The sequence below is a fragment of the Microcaecilia unicolor genome, chromosome 8, assembly GCF_901765095.1.
Source record: "Microcaecilia unicolor chromosome 8, aMicUni1.1, whole genome shotgun sequence".
Taxonomy (NCBI): domain Eukaryota; kingdom Metazoa; phylum Chordata; class Amphibia; order Gymnophiona; family Siphonopidae; genus Microcaecilia; species Microcaecilia unicolor.
This window is the reverse complement of record NC_044038.1, coordinates 110461773-110479262: the sequence shown is the minus strand read 5'-3', so window position 1 is coordinate 110479262 and position 17490 is coordinate 110461773. Positions and strand designations below refer to the sequence as shown.

General features: G+C 46.5%; 1 protein-coding gene across 5 annotated transcripts in view; it reads left to right on the top strand.

Moving 5' to 3' along the window:
- The window catches only part of LCP2 (lymphocyte cytosolic protein 2), an 888998-nt gene that overhangs the window by 807719 nt on the left and 63789 nt on the right, over positions 1-17490 (top strand). The gene's annotated exons all lie outside the window — the stretch shown is intronic.

Genomic DNA, 17490 nt, shown 5'->3' with positions numbered 1-17490 from the left:
TCAATGGTACTTAGCCATGCAGACTACTGCAACGGAATCTATGCGGGATGTAAAGAACAAATCATAAAGAAACTTCAGACCACTCAAAACACGGCAGCCAGGCTCATATTTGGAAAAACGCAATTCGAAAGTGCCAAACCCCTTCGAGAAAATCTGCACTGGCTCCCAATCAAAGAACGTATTGTTTTCAAAGTCTGCACCCTGGTTCATAAAATCATCTACGGCAAAGCCCCAGGATACAAGACAGACCTCATAGATCTACCAACCAGAAACACAACAAGATCAGCACAAACATACCTAAATCTCCACTACCCAAACTGCAAAGGACTCAAATACAAATCAACTTATGCATCCAGCTTTTCCTGCATAAGCACACAACTATGGAACACATTACCAAAAGCCGTGAAAACAACTTATGACCACCTAAACTTCCGGAAATCACTAAAAACTAACTTGTTCAAAAAGGCATTACTTACCGACCCAACCTAAATTGCCGAACCCTGCAACACAATTGAAACCAAAGAGCATAACGGACATAACAGAACTCTTCCTCTCTACAATTCACTATTGTGTCAGTTATACACGAACCTTATTCTACCACTACATCACTCTGTAATTGTTCATACCGGAATTGGCAATCGCCTTACGGTACTATGTAAGCCACATTGAGCCTGCAAATAGGTGGGAAAATGTGGGATACAAATGTAACAAATAAATAAATACAGACAGACCCACTTTCGACACCTCCTGAAAAAAACCCCTAACACAGGAACCCATATGATTCCCCAGAAGAGACCCATCCAAAGTAGCGATATAATGCTTAATCTGTACATATGCAAATCTATTGCCCCATGAGATCCCCATTCTGTCCTGAAGTCTCTCAAAAGGAAGCAACCTGCCCTCTACCTCTAATAAATGCTCTGAGAGAGATACCTCTCCTCTCCCATTCTCAGAATGCAACATTCTGTATTCCCGGTCTAAAAGTGACGTTACCCCGAATGGAGAGTTGATCAGACACCGCAGCATTACTCTACAATCTACCCACCAAGACCTCCCACACCTCTTGTAAAAGCCGAAGTAACATACTCTCTTTTTAAAAAATTTTTTTTATTTATAACCATTTAAATTTTTACAAGCGATAAAACAACTTGCTGGAAATACAGAGAAAGTAAAATGTAGGAATTATTTCAGTCAGGTAATTCTATTCTTTTCCTTAGACCACTAAATAGGGAGAGTGAAACAAGATAAGGAGATCAATTAAAGAGTAAACAGAAAAAAAACCCATGGTATTAACCTGATTATCCCCAGATATTACTCGTCTAATTCATTATTCCACATTGATCATCTGGTTGGCTTCTTCAAGGCCAATACGGTGTATAGTCAAATCATTTCATTGAAAACATACTTGTTGTCGAATATTAGTTAGGAATAATAGATCTGATTACATTATTTCTCTTTTAAAAACCAGAAGTTATTTAACAATACATATACTTAAGTCTCTAATTCAGATCCCACTGATTAAAGTAATCCCAGTTTTCACAGGCTTCACTCCTTTTAAAGTAATAATTTGAGGAAATATTTCTGAGGAAAACTTTAGGAGTCATACCCGGAACTCTGGGAAAAACAATAATCTCGATATTAATCATCTATAATAATATTCATTTTATTATTCAAAATTTCTGGTCTATTATCATTTTCAAAATCATAACCACATCTTGCTCATGTAGAATCATTTGTTATATCAATTTTTTACTCTCAAAGGGTTCAGTTGAATTGTCCATGTAACTCTAATAAAATTATATGTGAAACAAAATTATTTACTGCCACCGTTAGGTCCCGAAGCGCCTTCCAGATGGTTTTCAATGTAACCTCCACGGGAGCCAACTCCAAGTTGATTTCTCATAGGTATTTAGGAGTGGTTCCGCCGATTCGGGTTCTGCTGTAAACGTCCTCCGTTTCAGCATATACCTCTAACTCACTCCTCCATTCTTTTGGACATGGTGGTTGAATAATTCGGGAGCGATGGAGTTGTTTTTTCCAGGTCCAAGAGCGTTGACGCTCCTTCGCCGGCGCTAATCAAAGGACTCGCCAACCCTTTCATCTGTGGGCAGTTCGTCACGCAGCGGTCCTGCACTTGCTGCTCGGGGGATAAAACACTGGCCATCAGCGGCTGACCGCCGGTTGTCCCCTTCCTCTCAGTTAAGGTAACTGCAATTGCAGAGAGGAAATTTGCATAAAGAAGACGAAACTTCAGAGGGCAGCTGGGCCGTTGGGCATACGAACTTCAGGTCACCATCTTACCACTCTCCCAGTTTGGGACACTCTTTGTCTGGTTTCTCTTCAGAGGCCTGTCTGATATGGGTAACCCTTCAGCATAGCCCTCTAAGTCATTGAAACACACAAGCCCCTCCACCCCTACAAGGTGGTGTCCTTTTGGAGGGGGTAACATGCTCTTTTTTAAGTGCTGGGGAGTACATGCCTTAGAGCAGTGAAAAAAAGAGAAAAAGTTATATGGGACATAAAACGCACTCTCCAAATCCACTGGTGTGTAGAGTTGCGTCCCACCAAACCAATCACCCAAATGGTGTAATAAACATGCATAATTGTAATGCCCCCGCTCCTCCAATCCCCAAGCATAGCAGACATACAAATTTTCGGTTTCCTATACCCCCAACAGAAACGACTAAATAGTCTATAAAGGCCTTTCAAATTTTTCTGCAAGATGCGCATGGGGAGTGTCTGAAGAACATACAACCATCTTCAACAGGCTTACCCTTACAAAGGGAGATCCTTCCACCTCTCTAAATGCCTCCTAGTAGTCTCCATAAGAACCGAGACATTAAGACGATATAAAGCCGAAATATCCATTGCCAGTTGAATACCTAAATATCTAAAGGAGCCAACCGCGCAACGCAAAGGAAAGTTCAGACTCCATTCCCTTGCAATTGCAAAGATGATGGCAGAGCCTCAGATCTCTCATGATTGAGCCGAAACCACGCAAAATCCCTATACTCCCTAAACGTGTCCAATAAGGCTGCCAGGGATTCCCTTGGATTTGTAAGATGCATCAAAAGGTCATCAGCAAAGGTCGCCACCTTAAAGCAAGAGGGGCCAATGGGAACACCTCGAATGTCCGGATTCAACATTATATCACGAATTAATGAGTCTAGTATGATCACAAAAAGAAGTGGTGAAAGCGGGCATCCCTGTCTGGCGCCTCTAAGCACAGGAAAGATCTGAAATTGTTGCCCATTAACAAGCACCTGTGCTCGGGGTGCTGAATAGAGAGCCTTAATGACTAAAAGGAAACGGCCTGAAAAAAAATAGGCTGTCAGCGTGGCAAAAAGGAAATCCCAGTGCACCCGGTTAAAAGCTTTCTCTGCATCAAAGCTTATAAGTAAGGAGTGAAAGCCCCCCCCCCCCCCCCGCCTAAATTCCAAGGTGGCGAGTATCGTTCTACTATTCTTAACCACGGAACAACCCTTCACAAAACCCACCTGCGCCTCATGTAAAATAGTAGGTAAAATGCGAGCCAAATGATTTTCACCAACAATTTAGCTTCAAAATTCAAAAGAGAGATAGGCCAATATGACTCCGGTAGTGTGGGGTCTCGACCCAGTTTAAGCAAAACAATTATATGTGCCAAGTTCAAGGAAGGGGACTTAGACTCCTGCTCTACAATTGCATTAAACAATCTGGTGAGAGGGGAGACCACCTCCTTACCCAAAAGCTTATAAAACTCCGCTCGAAAGCCATCTGCCCCCGGGAGTTTCAATAGGGGGCTCCAATCAATAGCAAGTATAACCTCATCCTCCTGAATTGGTGCATTCAGAAAATCTCTATCGTCCTGCCCAATAGAGGGCAAGGCCAAGTAGAACTGACCCGGAAGATCCGCATCCAAAGGTGCAGCATACAGCTGTCTATAGTATTTATGAAAGATATCACATAAGGCCTCATCCAAATTAACCCTACCCCCGCCCCCTTCGCCACAATGAGTTAATATCTTGTGTGGGCCTCCCTTGGGGCAGATCAACCTAGCCAGAAGCCTTCCCGCTTTATTACATGATGATATAACATATAGCGATAATACCACTATGATTTAAGCACCCTTTGATGAAAAAGTGTATTCATTGCCACTTGCAAGTCTAGGACCTGTTGGTGGTGCTCCCTGAAATTTGATGTCCCAAATTGCTGCTGGGCTTTACGCAGTTGTGAACCCAGATGCAAAATCTCCCTGTCCCGCGCCACTCTCCGGTAATGCGAATAACTTATAATTTCTCCGTGCAGAACTGACTTTGCAGCTTCCCAAAACAACTCAGGATCAGCTTCATGGATTGTATTATTAAGCTTATAAAACCTCCAAGTCAATAGACGTTCCTGAAAAACTGGGTCCTGGTATAGCTCCAGAGGAAACTTCCAACAGCCCCCTCGATAATCACGTGGTCCTAGAGATGGGTATAATCTCTATCTGAAGGGTGCAGTTCTCGCCATACAAGGTCTAACAAATGACATACTTTAAGCAAACCTTTGTTAGTGTGATAGGAGGAAGGGTCTCCTGGTTTGGATTTATCTACATTGGGGTCCCAGACTGCATTAAAATCCCCCCCCCCCCCCCCACACACACACACACACCACCACCACCAAAGACCTGTGTTTATATTGTAGCAAGAAATTAGTGATGGATTTATAAAAGGTTTTATCACACTGATTTGGGACATATAAGTTGCAAATGAGATAGGCACGTCGATGGATCAACACCTCAGCTAGGACATATCGGCCCGCTGGGTCCTGCAGGGGTATTTACCTGAGATCTCACCTTTGCTGGTCTTGGCCTATACAAGCCTGAACCATTCTTATAACAATATGTATTCAGTCTGTGACCTGAATACATCTGTAACTATCAAAATCCAGCTTCCTTGCAAAGGAAAATTACTGCTGAGCATTGCAAGATTACTTCATCCAAGGACATACTCTTTGTTGCAAACTAGCCCCGTTATCTCCTAGGAACATTGGAGGACAGCGAGAGACACGGCTCCAGGAGTATGGCCTCAGACAGGAAGTTTGCATGCCATCTATAACAAAGGCTCTCTTCATGACCATGAAACTGGCTGGACATTATGTCATCGTATGTGATTGGTAACCAAAGGTTGGGACTGACGAAAGAGAGTTGGGGAGACCACCAGAGTTGGAGAGAAATACCGGAGGATTTGCAGGTGGATAAAAGACTGATTTCCTAAACACCAGTGAACTGCATATCTTGTAACAAACTCAAGGTTAGCTCAACTACCACAAGGCCCTACTGAAGACTGTGTAATCTACATTCAGATATACAAATCTTGGACCTATTTCTGGACTGAGACTCGCTGAGGCTTCAGCTTGAGTCAGAGGAGAAATCCGCTTCTCTACCATCACGAGTCTATGACAGACGGCAAGGTGAGATAACAGGATATATTACCTATGGTCACAGGGATAATTAGTCCTTAGTTTTTGTCTGAGACAGATAGGTTTATGTCAGGACTTCTGGTCTGTGTACTCAGCTGCTAACTGTATTTTGCATAAGACGTGTAATAAGTTCTTATAAGAATTATTAGGAATTCAGGATTGTACTTGGTTGTGTGATCACTCCTTTAGTTAGGGTAATCATATTGTATTATCTATTCTGGTGATAATATATTTTTATAGCAAGTTATTTTTGTATTTTGCTTGGCATTTTGCTTCAGTACTGTTTATATATATATTTTTTTCTTTACATAATAAAAAATAATATATTCCATCTGTAGCATGGTTTCTTTTACAACATCTAGCTTGTCATTCGAGCTATAGAGGTACACCTCCCTAGACACGAGTCCATAGTATTGTTATCTGGTAATGTTCTCTGATATATAAGTACCTCTAGAATGCCTACAGTCTACTGCTAGAGGTTGTACTTTGTCTGCTACTCCCTTCCTGACCAAAATAGTCTCCCCACTTCTCTTCCCCTGAGATGCCGCTGCAACACAATCGCCCACCCACCAAGTTTTAAGTTTAGCATGCTCCGTGTCACTCAGATGCATTTCTTGCAACAGGGCAATATCAATTTTATGTCTCTGTAGATGTTGTAAAATGTTTGACCTCTTTATGGGCAAATTAATCCCTCCTACATTCCAAGTCACCAGGTTCACCATAAATATATCACAAATAAGGCTCCTACCTGAAGTGACACAACTCTGAAAAACCAGAGGGGACATCCCAGAAAGCCCCATCTCCAGAACCTTGCCTCAAAGACCACATAACCTTCTTCAGCACATATGACATATTACCCCCCAGAAACATCCACCTCCACAAAAAAAACCCCCACATCATATTCAACAACTTTAACCCCCGCCCCTCCAACCCTATCCCCCCTCCCCCTACTTCCACCCTCAAACCAGACTGCTTTTATGCAGGACTCAGACTGTACAAGCATTAGAGTTACCATATGGCTCCAGAAAAAGGAGGACACATTGATCCAGTCCGGGTTTTGCTTCAATTGAAAGCAATGGAAGTAAAACCCATACTGGCTCAATCTGTCCTCCTTTTTCTGGAGCAATATGTTAACCCTATACAAGCTAGCCCAACACCAGCCTTAGCTGATACAGCTAGAGTTGCCATCTAAGCATCACTTGACATGCAAACACATATGCAACCCTTTAAGTTTTGTTTTTCATACTATTCCTTTTCTGATTAGAGATCTGCTGCAATTCACCCCTATACTTAACAATACTGGAAACCAATAGGGATTTATAATGCTAGCTGATTGTACATCACAGAATAGTATCCTGCTTGTGTACATTCCTTGCAGAAGTGCTGTCTCACCCCTAGCTAGACTGTCAGCTAAACCATAGTATAGAACATCAAGTGAAGACTCAGAACTCTTCAATCAAAACGTTTTTCTTTTTACATCCTCAGCAAGATACGGCCTCCAAAACTGAACACAATACTCCAGGTGGGGCCTCACCAACGACTTATACAGGGGCAAACGAACCTTTTCCGGAGATGCGAAGGCGGTAGAACGAGAGGACATGAAATGAGATTGAAGGGGGGCAGACTCAAGAAAAATGTCAGGAAGTATTTTTTCATGGCGAGAGTAGTGGATGCTTGGAATGCCCTCCCGCGGGAGGTGGTGGAAATGAAAACGGTAACGGAATTCAAACATGCGTGGGATAAGCATAAAGGAATCCTGTGCAGAAGGAATGGATCCTCAGGAGCTTAATCGAGATCGGGAGGCGGGGCTGGTGGTTGGGAGGCGGGGATAGTGCTGGGCAGACTTATACGGTCTGTGCCCTGAAGAGCACAGGTACAAATCAAAGTAGGGTATACACAAAAAGTAGCACATATGAGTTGTCTTGTTGGGCAGACTGGATGGACCATGCAGGTCTTTTTCTGCCGTCATCTACTATGTTACTGTGTTTGAATCAAAACTTCAATAATGCAAATCAAACAAAGAAAATATGACTTAGTTTGTAGTGATGCACAAGAGTCTCTACCTTGCAGAACTGGGAGTCTGTCCTCTACCAGCTCACCCTGTAGCCAGGAAATCTCAGCACTGGCTGATGAGTAATGCTGTCGATACTTTAAATGGTGAAAATGTGATGTTACAAGGCTTTTGAAAGGCTTAAAGCATCAAGCACAATGTTAGATTCAGTCCATAACAAGCATGCCAAAGGTTCCCAGTTTTTGAGAGGGAGATTTTAGTACACTCCTACAGCCTCGCCCCACTTTGCATTGACTCCACCCACTCTACATGGCTCTACCCCATGGCACACATTAACCCCGTGGCCATTTCAGAAAACAATTTATTTTACTGCAATTTGACTTTTCAAGTGCTTTTCCAAAAAACAACAAGGCAAACGATCTGCAAAATCCAATATGGAAAAAGAAGCCAGCAAATCAATATAACATCAGAAAGATTTTATTGAAGATACCGCATGTAAACAAATTGCCCGACACAGGCCGTGTTTTGCCCACCAAGGGCTGCGTCAGGGGCTAATTTGAAACCTTCTGAAAGGAGCAACTCTAAAAATGGAAAACTTGTGGTGTATAATAGATTGGAAAAAACCAGCGCATACAGCAGATGCCTAAAATGATGTGACTCTTAACACAACACAAGCAGATGCACTGCTGTCAAACCTGGAAACAATTTGTTTACATGCGGTATCTTCAATAAAATCTTTCTGATGTTATATTGATCTGCTGGCTTCTTTTTCCTTATCAAGTGCTTTTGACATGGTGGACCACGCCATCCTGTTAAGACTTCTCGACTACTTTGGAGTCGGTGGGCAAGTTCTAGCCTGGCTGACCAGTTTCTTAACCACCAGGACCTACCAAGTGAAGTCCAACTCCCAGTTATCCTCTCCGTGGCACCAGGTCTGTGGTGTGCCCCAAGGCTCGCCACTCTCCCCTACTCTCTTCAATGTTATGTTGATTCCCCTGGCCGCAGCCCTTTCAAAGCTTGGACTTCACCCATTTATCTATGCAGGCAATGCCACTATTTATATCCCTTTTCGGTCAAGCTTCGCCGAAATCACTAATGAAATCAGCCATGGGATAAACACCATGCTCACCTGGGCCAACTCCTTCAAATGAAAGCTTAACACCGAAAAAACCCATTGCCTTGTTCTTACCTCTCCTTTCAACAAATTCAGACCCGCTATCTTACACGTACCAGGCCTTACCTTGCCCATCGCTGAGAGTCTACGAATACTAGGTGTTACTGTGGACCGGAACTTAACACTACTGGATCATACCACCTCAACCACCAAGAAAGCATTCTTCTCTCTCTGGAAGCTAAAAAGAGTGAAGCCTTATTTCTCAAGAGGAGTATTTTGCAACGTAGTCAGATCGTTAGTCTTAAGCCGACTTGATTACTGCAATGGCATATACGCAGGTTGCACAGGCATGCTACTCAAAAAACTACAAACTGCCCAAAACACAGCAGCTCGACTCATCTATGGGGCGTCGAAGTTCACCTGTGCCAGACCACTTCGTGTGAAGCTACACTGGCTTCCTGTACAGGAGCGCATAACTTTTAAAATTTGTACCCTAGTCCATAAGATCCTCTATGGAGCAGCCCCAGCGTATATGGATGCCCTTGTCGATCTGCTCCCAAGAAATTCACTCAGAACAGCCCGTTCTTACTTAAACCTCCAATACCCTGCGTGTTCTGGACTCAAATATAAAACCACATATGCTTCCACCTTTTCCTATTTCCCATTTGTGGAATGCATTACCTAAATCAGTAAAAATGGCACAAGATCACCTGGTTTTCAGAAAGTCACTCAAGACCTACTTATTTGGGCAGGCGTACCCTAAAGATCCTGTCATGCCTGAATGACCCCTGGACTCCGACTACTCTAGTGCTCTTATGGACTTACCTACTTTTTTACCTCTACCTTTCCACCCCACTTATCCCTTTCCATTTATTGTAGTCGCCTATTTGTTACTTAAATGTTGTAAGCCACATTGAGCCGGCCAGCGGTGGGAAATTGTGGGGTATAAGTGCTGTAAAATAAATAAATAATAGCCTAGCACCCTTTTCAATTAGCTTTGAGAGGCCAAATCCTCCTGCCTCAGGTCAGTATAATGCTGTTATGGTATCCTATCCTGACCTGAGGAAGGAAGTATTGGTCTCTGACACTTTATTAACACAGCTACCATTTTACTTTATCCTAAATTAAAAATAAAATTATTTTCTTTACCTTTGTTGTATGGCCATTTACTTTTTCGAATTGTGTTGCTCCCAGTCTCTTGATTCTGCTTTCCTTTGTCTTCTCTTTGCCAGGGTTTCATGGCCATTTGTAATTTTTCTTCAATATTGTTTTGTCTCTCTCTTTCTATCCAGATTTAATTCATTCTTACTATCCATTCTTTAATTTCCTTCTTTTTACTTCATCTACCTATGGCTTTTCATCTTTTCATAAGTACATAAGTAATGCCATACTGGGAAAAGACCAAGGGTCCATCGAGCCCAGCATCCTGTCCACGACAGCGGCCAATCCTCACCCTTGTTCTCCCTGTGCCCCTTCCTCTTATTCTCCAGTCTTTCACCACTCTCCTTTTCCATCCAGCAGCTCTCCTCTTTCTCTCCCCAGCCTTCCAGTGTCTCCCCTCTTTCTTTCAGCATCCTTCCATCCAGCGTCTCCCCTTTCTCCCTACCTTTCCATCCAGCGTCTTCCGTCTCTCCTATCCTTCCACCTAATGTCTCTCTCTCCCTCTCCTTCTATCCAATGTCTCTATCTCTCTACCCTTTTCTGTTCAGTGTCCCTTCTCTCTCCAAATCCTTCCAGTCTCTCCCCTTTCTCTCTGCATCCTTTCATCCATCTCCCCTCTTTCTCTCCCTATCCTTCCATCCAATGTCTCTCTTCATCCTTCCATCTGTTTTCCCTTTCTCTCCCCATCCTTCCATCCGTCTTCCCTCTTTCTCTCCCCATCCTTCCATCCATCTACCCCCCTCTCCCCATCCTTCCATCCAGTGTCTGTCTCTCCCTATCCCCTTCTTTCCATCCAGTGTCTCTTTCTCTCTCATCATTTCCCCTCTCTTTCTTCCCATCCTTCAATGTCTCTTCTGTTTCTCTCCCTACACTTCCTTCCAGTGTCTTCCCTCTTTCTGATCTCAGCCAGGATCCCCCCCTTTCTCCCCATCCTTATCACCAGTAGCTTCTCTCTGGCTCCGGCCCTTCTCCATCTCCCCTCCTTCTCTCCCCACTCTCTTTTACCTCCTGTCTCCTGCTCCTTCTCCCCTCCTTCTCTCCCCACTCTATTTTACCTCCTGCTCCTTCTTCCACCAGATCTTTGTTTCTTGGCCACTGCTGCTTCTCCTGTTGAGCAGCAGCGGCCGCACCCAAAAAAAAAAAGAGCTAACAAAAAAAATTGAAAAAAAGCAAATGCGGCACCACAGGCAGCCTTCAGGCATTGGCTGTCTGCTCTGCAGCCTCTCCTCTCTCTCTGTCCCCGGAGAAGCGCAGCATATCAGGAAGTCGATCTCAACTTCAGCACTCCAGGGACAGTGACATGAGAGGAGAGGAGCGGCTGCAGAGCAGACTGCCAATGCCTGAAGGCTGCCTGCGGTGCCCTGCTTGCTTTTTTACATTTTTTTTTGTTAGCTCTTTTTTTTGTCGCAGCCACTGCTGCTCTACAGGAGAAGCAGCAGTGGCCGGAAATGGAGGGAGCGTAGCGCCACCGCATGTTTCAGTGGGAGACTTTCCCGCTTTGGCTGGAGATGACCCGCTGAATGCTTGGGACTTGGCAGGTCTGAAATTCCTATTACTCAATGGAGAGAGAATCTGCAGGTTACATCCCCTCATATATAGACAAAAAAACAGCCAATAGGAAAAGTCCCACAAGGCATAGGGAACTGGGACAGTGCCCAGTAAAAGCCTATTACAGAGCACTGCAGGAAAACTAATATTTGTAGTCCAAAGGCACTTCCTGCCTTTCTTAAAGGCACAAGCAATGTAACCTGTTACAGGCAATTGAATCTAATATAACAATGTCTAATATATATATATATATATATATATATAAATTCATGGAGGCAGAACTGGCTCTTAATTGAATAAGGTGTCTTCAGCAACTATATGGTAGAAGGGCTGCTCTGAGTTGGAAATGGCCTAGGAAAGTGGATTTTTCATCAGTTGATTGAATGTTAACTGGTGCTACACTAAGTAATAAAGCTCTGTTGGGTAAACATCAAGTTACCAACTGTGTGCTTACTCAGACCTAACTCTTTGGGTCCCAACTTGTGCTTAATACTGTGTTTATAAATAACACAAAGCGAAGATGGCAAAGAACAGAGACGTAACAATGATTCCTTGTCATCAAGCAGATGAAGCCATTACGTATGGGTTGTGTCCATCAACCAGCAGGGGGAGATAGAGAGCACTCAAATTTTCACAGTGCCTCATGGCCAGCTAGCTCTACTGCCTCTTCAGTATTCTCTATCTCCCCAAGCAGGGTGGCTACAGCTTCTTCGAGCTCCATCAAAAATCTGCCTGGGGGTGGCTCCTGGCTTGCCAGTTGTTAGCCGGGGTGTTAGAGGCTATAGCAGCTTCACTTTGAAGGCACATAGGTCAGCCCTTTCCCTGCCTTACCCATGCCCCCGTGGATGTGGACATATTAGCTTGCTTTTCCCTGTCCTTTCCCACTCAGTGGATGCAGGCACTTTGGTTCGCCTTTCCCTGCCTTTCCCACTTATCTGAGCCTCCGGAGTGTTTTTATTTACTTCTTTTGCCTCTGTTTTCCTCACAGTGTTAAAAATAATTAATTAATTAATTAATTAATTAAAGTTGCATTGCGCTTTAGCGCAGCGATCTTGGAAAAGAGGTTTTTTTCTTGAGATTCTTCTGCAGGACCGGAGCTGTGATACTCGGTCTAGTGAGGTAAGAGTGTTTTCTGACTCCTCCGGGGTGGGCCCGCGATCGGGACGTTTTGGGCGTGAACCGCCATTTTTTAATTTTACCGCCGTTTTTGGCGATGGCTGCGGAGACCGTAAAGCGCTGTTCTAAATGTGGCAAGCACAAATCAGCAGCGGGGCTCTGTAATTCGTGCTGTACAGACAGTAGAGCCGGCCCAAGCATGGCGAGCGGCGATCTTTTGCGCTCTGAGCTGGCAGCGGACGCCATTTTGGATTTTCCACATGGCGCGGCCTCTGTTGCGACAGAGAGCCCTGAATCCGGGGGGGGGGGGGGTCCTCTGAGTGAGGCTAATAATAGAGCTGATAGCCCTGGGCAGGATCCGAGCGGTCAGGGAGCGGTTTTCTCCTCTGATTTTGTTTTAATGCTGCATAGGGCGTACATTCTTAAAAGAGCTCTTCCACAGGGATCTTCGGACCCTCTGCCTGCCCCCCCCCGGTGGATCCTGGCCTTTTGGAGTTGGCTTTGCCTGTTTCTTATCCTCCTGATAAACGCAGAAGGGCTAATTCCCCTTCTGAGTGTGGCGCCCCCCCCTTCCCCCCCCCCCCCTCCCCCCGTGGTCAGGCTATGAGGATTCTGAGGGGTCTGGCAGAACTTCTTGGGCTGAGGAGCCAGAGTCGGGTGCAGAATTGCCACAGGAGCTTGATGATCTGTTTGCGGTGAGGATTTTCCACCGCGAGGAGCTGCCAGCGCTTATGTCAGATGCCTTACAAGCCCTCTCAATTGAAGATCCTGGGAGTGGCACAGCCTCCTCTGTTAATCCAAGGATGGCTAGTACCAGAAAGCCTGCTCAAGCCTTTCCTTTGCATGACTCCATCCAAGAGCTTATTTCGGCTCAATGGGCTGACCCCAAGGGACCTTTGAAGGTTGCCAGGGCTATGGGGCAATTATACCCTCTGAGTGAGGAACATTTGGCTCGCTTTGCAATTCCTAAAGTGGATGCCCCGGTCACGGCTGTGACAAAGAGAACTACCCTCCCTGTTGAAGGAGGTGTTGCCCTGAAGGATATTCAAGACCGCAGGCTTGATTCAGCTCTGAAGCGGTCCTTTGACTTGGCAGGTCTCACTGTTCGGGTGTCTGCATGCAGTTGTTATGCTGCTAGAGCCTGCCTGGCTTGGTTACAGCAGGCAGTGGAACAGCCCGGTGATGGAGCGGAGACCTTATCTGAAGTGGCTCCGCGGATGGAGTCGGCCGTGTCCTTTTTGGCTGACGCCCTTTATGATATGGTCAGAGCTTCGGCTAAACAAATGGCTATAGCAGTGGCGGCTCGCCGCACTCTTTGGCTACGACATTGGGCGGCGGACATGGCCTCTAAGCAAAGTTTGGTGAAGTTGTCCTTTCAAGGCCTTCTCCTGTTTGGTGAGGAGCTGGAAAACATTGTTAAAGGCCTGGGGGATTCCAAACCTCAGCGCTTGCCCAAGATAGGCCGAAGCCTTCCTCTAAGGGTCAGGCGGTCCGCTCCTCTTACAGACCTCGCTTCCGTGAAGCTAGAAGGTACCGCCCGGGGCGTGCTGCTGGGTTCACTTTGCGTGCCCGCTTTCAGCAGAGAAACTCCTTTCGCTCGGACAAACGTTCCGCAGCTGCCGGTTCAAGGCCTGGAGTTCAGGGGCGACCCTGTCAATGATGGTGCACCAGCCCCCTCCTCGTTTCCTGTCATGAGAGGAAGACTTTTCCTCTTTTTCGAGGAGTGGGCCAAAATCTCCGCAGATCAGTGGGTCTTGGACCTGATCAGAGACGGATACCGAACAGAATTCGATGCCCCGGTGAGAGACGTGTTTGTGGAGTCCCGATGCGGTTCTGCCACCAAACGGGCAGCAGTAGAGGAGACTTTGCACAGTCTGTGCCAGATAGGGGCTGTGACCCCGGTGCCTCCCGCCGAACAAGGTCTAGGCCGCTACTCCATTTACTTTGTGGTGCCACGAACAGGCGGGTCTTTTCGCCCGATCCTGGACTTAAAAGAGCTTAACAAGTCCTTAAGAGTGCGGCATTTTCACATGGAAACCCTGCGCTCTGTCATTGCGGCGGTACAGCCAGGAGAGTTTCTCACGTCTCTGGACCTGAAAGAAGCTTACTTGCACATACCAGTTTGGCCCCTGCACCAGAAGTTTCTGCGGTTTGCGGTGTTGGGAAAACATTTCCAGTTTCTGGCCTTGCCTTTTGGCCTTGCCACAGCTCCCTGAACCTTCTCCAAGGTAATGGTGGTAGTAGCTGCCTTTCTCAGGCGAGAGGGTATCCGGGTTCACCCATACCTAGACGACTGGCTCATCAGAGCAGACTCAGAAAAAGAGTCATCTAGCTACAGCCAGAGTGGTTTCAGTCCTTCAATCTCTGGGCTGGGTCGTCAATATGGCCAAAGGTTACCTGATCCCCTCGCAATCTCTAGAATATTTGGGGGCCAGGTTCAACACAGCCTCGGGCTATGTGTTTCTTCCCGAGCAAAGGCGGTGCAAGCTTCAGAATCAGGTCTGTCTGTTCCTGAGGATGCCCCGCCCGCGAGCTTGGGACATTGTCCAGCTGTTGGGATCGATGACGGCCACCTTGGAAGTGGTGCCATGGGCGAGAGCGCACCTGAGACCTCTACAGTATTCTCTATTTCAACGATGATCTCCAGTATCTCAGGATTATCAGTGCAGACTTTCTTGGCTCCCTGCGGCCCGCCTCAGTATGGAGTGGTGGCTCTCGGACAGCATGTTGCGGCGGGGAGCGCCGCTGGCGCTTCCCGATTGGTGCCTGGTGGTGACAGATGCCAGCCTGAAGGGCTGGGGTGCACATTGCCAGGGGAAGCATGCCCAGGGTCTGTGGACGCCCGACGAGTCGGAGTGGTCTATCAACCGCCTGGAGTTGAAAGCGGTGTTTCTAGCTCTTCTGGCCTTTCAAGTGACCCTGGAAGGATTGGCTGTCCAAGTGATGTCGGACAACACGACAGCAGTGGCCTACATAAATCGACAAGGCGGAAATCAGTGCAGAGCTCTAGCTGCGCAGGCTGAACAAATTTGCCACTGGGCCGAGCTGCATCTACAGTCCCTGTCAGCAGCTCACATTGCAAGCCGACTATCTAAGCAGGCATCAGATCGATCCAGTGGAGTGGGAACTAGCAAACGATGTATTCCTGCAGATATGTGCCAAATGGGGCAAGCCAGTGATGGATCTTATGGCGACCAGTTCCAATGCCAAAGTCCCGTGCTTCTTCAGCAGACGGAGGGATCCTTGCTCTGCCGGGTTGGATGCCTTGGCTCAACCCTGGCCCCTGGGCATGCTGTATGTCTTCCCTCCATGGCCCTTGATAGGGCGAGTGCTCCTGCGGATTCGGCTGCATCCAGGAGAAGTGGTGCTCATCGCCCCGGATTGGCCCAGGAGGCCTTGGTATGCGGACCTCCAACAGATGCTGATGGAGGCTCCCTTTCCGTTACCTCTGGTTCTGCACCTGTTGTCACAGGGTCTGGTGGCCATGGAGGACGCCTGCCACTTTGGTCTTATGGCATGGCAATTGAGAGGGCGCAATTGAGAAATAAAGGCTACTCAAATAAGGTAATTTCCACTCTCCTGCAGGCCCGTAAGCGCTCCACTTCCGTGGCTTATGCCAGGATTTGGCGCCAGTTTGAAGTCTGGTGTGTTTCAAGAGCGCTTTCTCCGTTGCGGGCTCCTGTCTCACCGATTCTGGACTTTTTGTAGGATGGTGTACACAAAGGCTTGGCCTATAATTCCCTGCGGGTGCAAGTGGCAGCATTGGCCTCCCTGCATGGCAAGGTTGAAGGCGTATCCTTAGCTGCTCATCCAGATGTGGCACGGTTTCTTAGAGGGGTGCTTCGGCTCCATCCTCCTGTGCGGGCACCTTGTCCAGCTTGGAACCTGGGGTTAGTATTGAAGGCCCTTCAGGAGGCTCCCTTTGAACCGCTTCGGCGTGCTTCAGAGAAAGATTTGACACTGAAGGCCGTCTTTTTAGTGGCCATTACCTCGGCGAGACGGGTGTCAGAGCTCCAGGCGCTGTCCTGTAGAGACCCTTTTCTGCAATTTTCAGAGTCAGGAGTCACGGTTCGGACCGTGCCTTCCTTCATGCCTAAGGTGGTTTCAGCGTTTCACCTAAACCAGCCTGTTTTTCTTCCCTCCTTTGTTGAGGAGGAGTTTCCAGATTCATTTGGGCAGTTGCACCTTTTGGATGTGCGCAGGACTCTGTTGCAGTATCTGCAAATTACAAATGCTTTCAGGACCTCTGATCATCTTTGTGTGCTGTTTGCAGGTCCTCGCAGAGGATCTTCAGCGTCTAAAGCCACTATTGCCCGTTGGCTCAAAGAAGCTATCTTTTCAGCATATCTGCTGTCTGGCCGGGCTCCGCCTGAAGCCTTTAAGGCACATTCCACAAGAGCGATTTCCTCTTCCTGGGCGGAAACTGGAGCACTATCTCTTCATGAGATTTGCAGTGCTGCAACATGGGCTTCTAAGCTCTCTTTCGACCGACATTACAGGCTGGATGTGGCTGCCAGGAGGGATGCGTGTTTTGGAGCACAGGTGCTAGCGCGTGGTGTGGCTTTGTTACATCCCATACGTAATGGCTTCATCTGCTTGATGACAAGGAAGGGAAAATTAGGTTCTTACCATGATAATTTTCTTTCCTTTAGTCATAGCAGATGAAGCCATGAGCCCTCCCTGTATGATTGACTGTATTGCAGTGATTCTGATTTTAGGTGCTGTTCTTGTTTCCTGAAGTTATATTCCTTCCTTGGGGAGTCGGAAAATAGTCTTCAGGATTCTTGTTACAGTTATAGAAGGATGAGTTCATTCCCTCCAGTTCATGTTTTGGGAGGATGAGTTTATTCCCTCCAGGAGGATGCAAGAATTCCCTCCGTTTATACAAAGTGGAGGACGAGTTTATTCCCTCCAGGAGGATGAGTTCATTCCCTCCTTTTTTTAGTTTATGCCCTTGTTAAGGGGCCATCGTTCGCTGTGAGGAAAGTTCATGTTATTCCCATTGCGGTTTGCCATACTGCTTTGGAAGCTTCAAATACTGAAGAGGCAGTGGAGCTAGCTGGCCATGAGGCACTGTGAAAAGTTGAGTGCTCTCTAT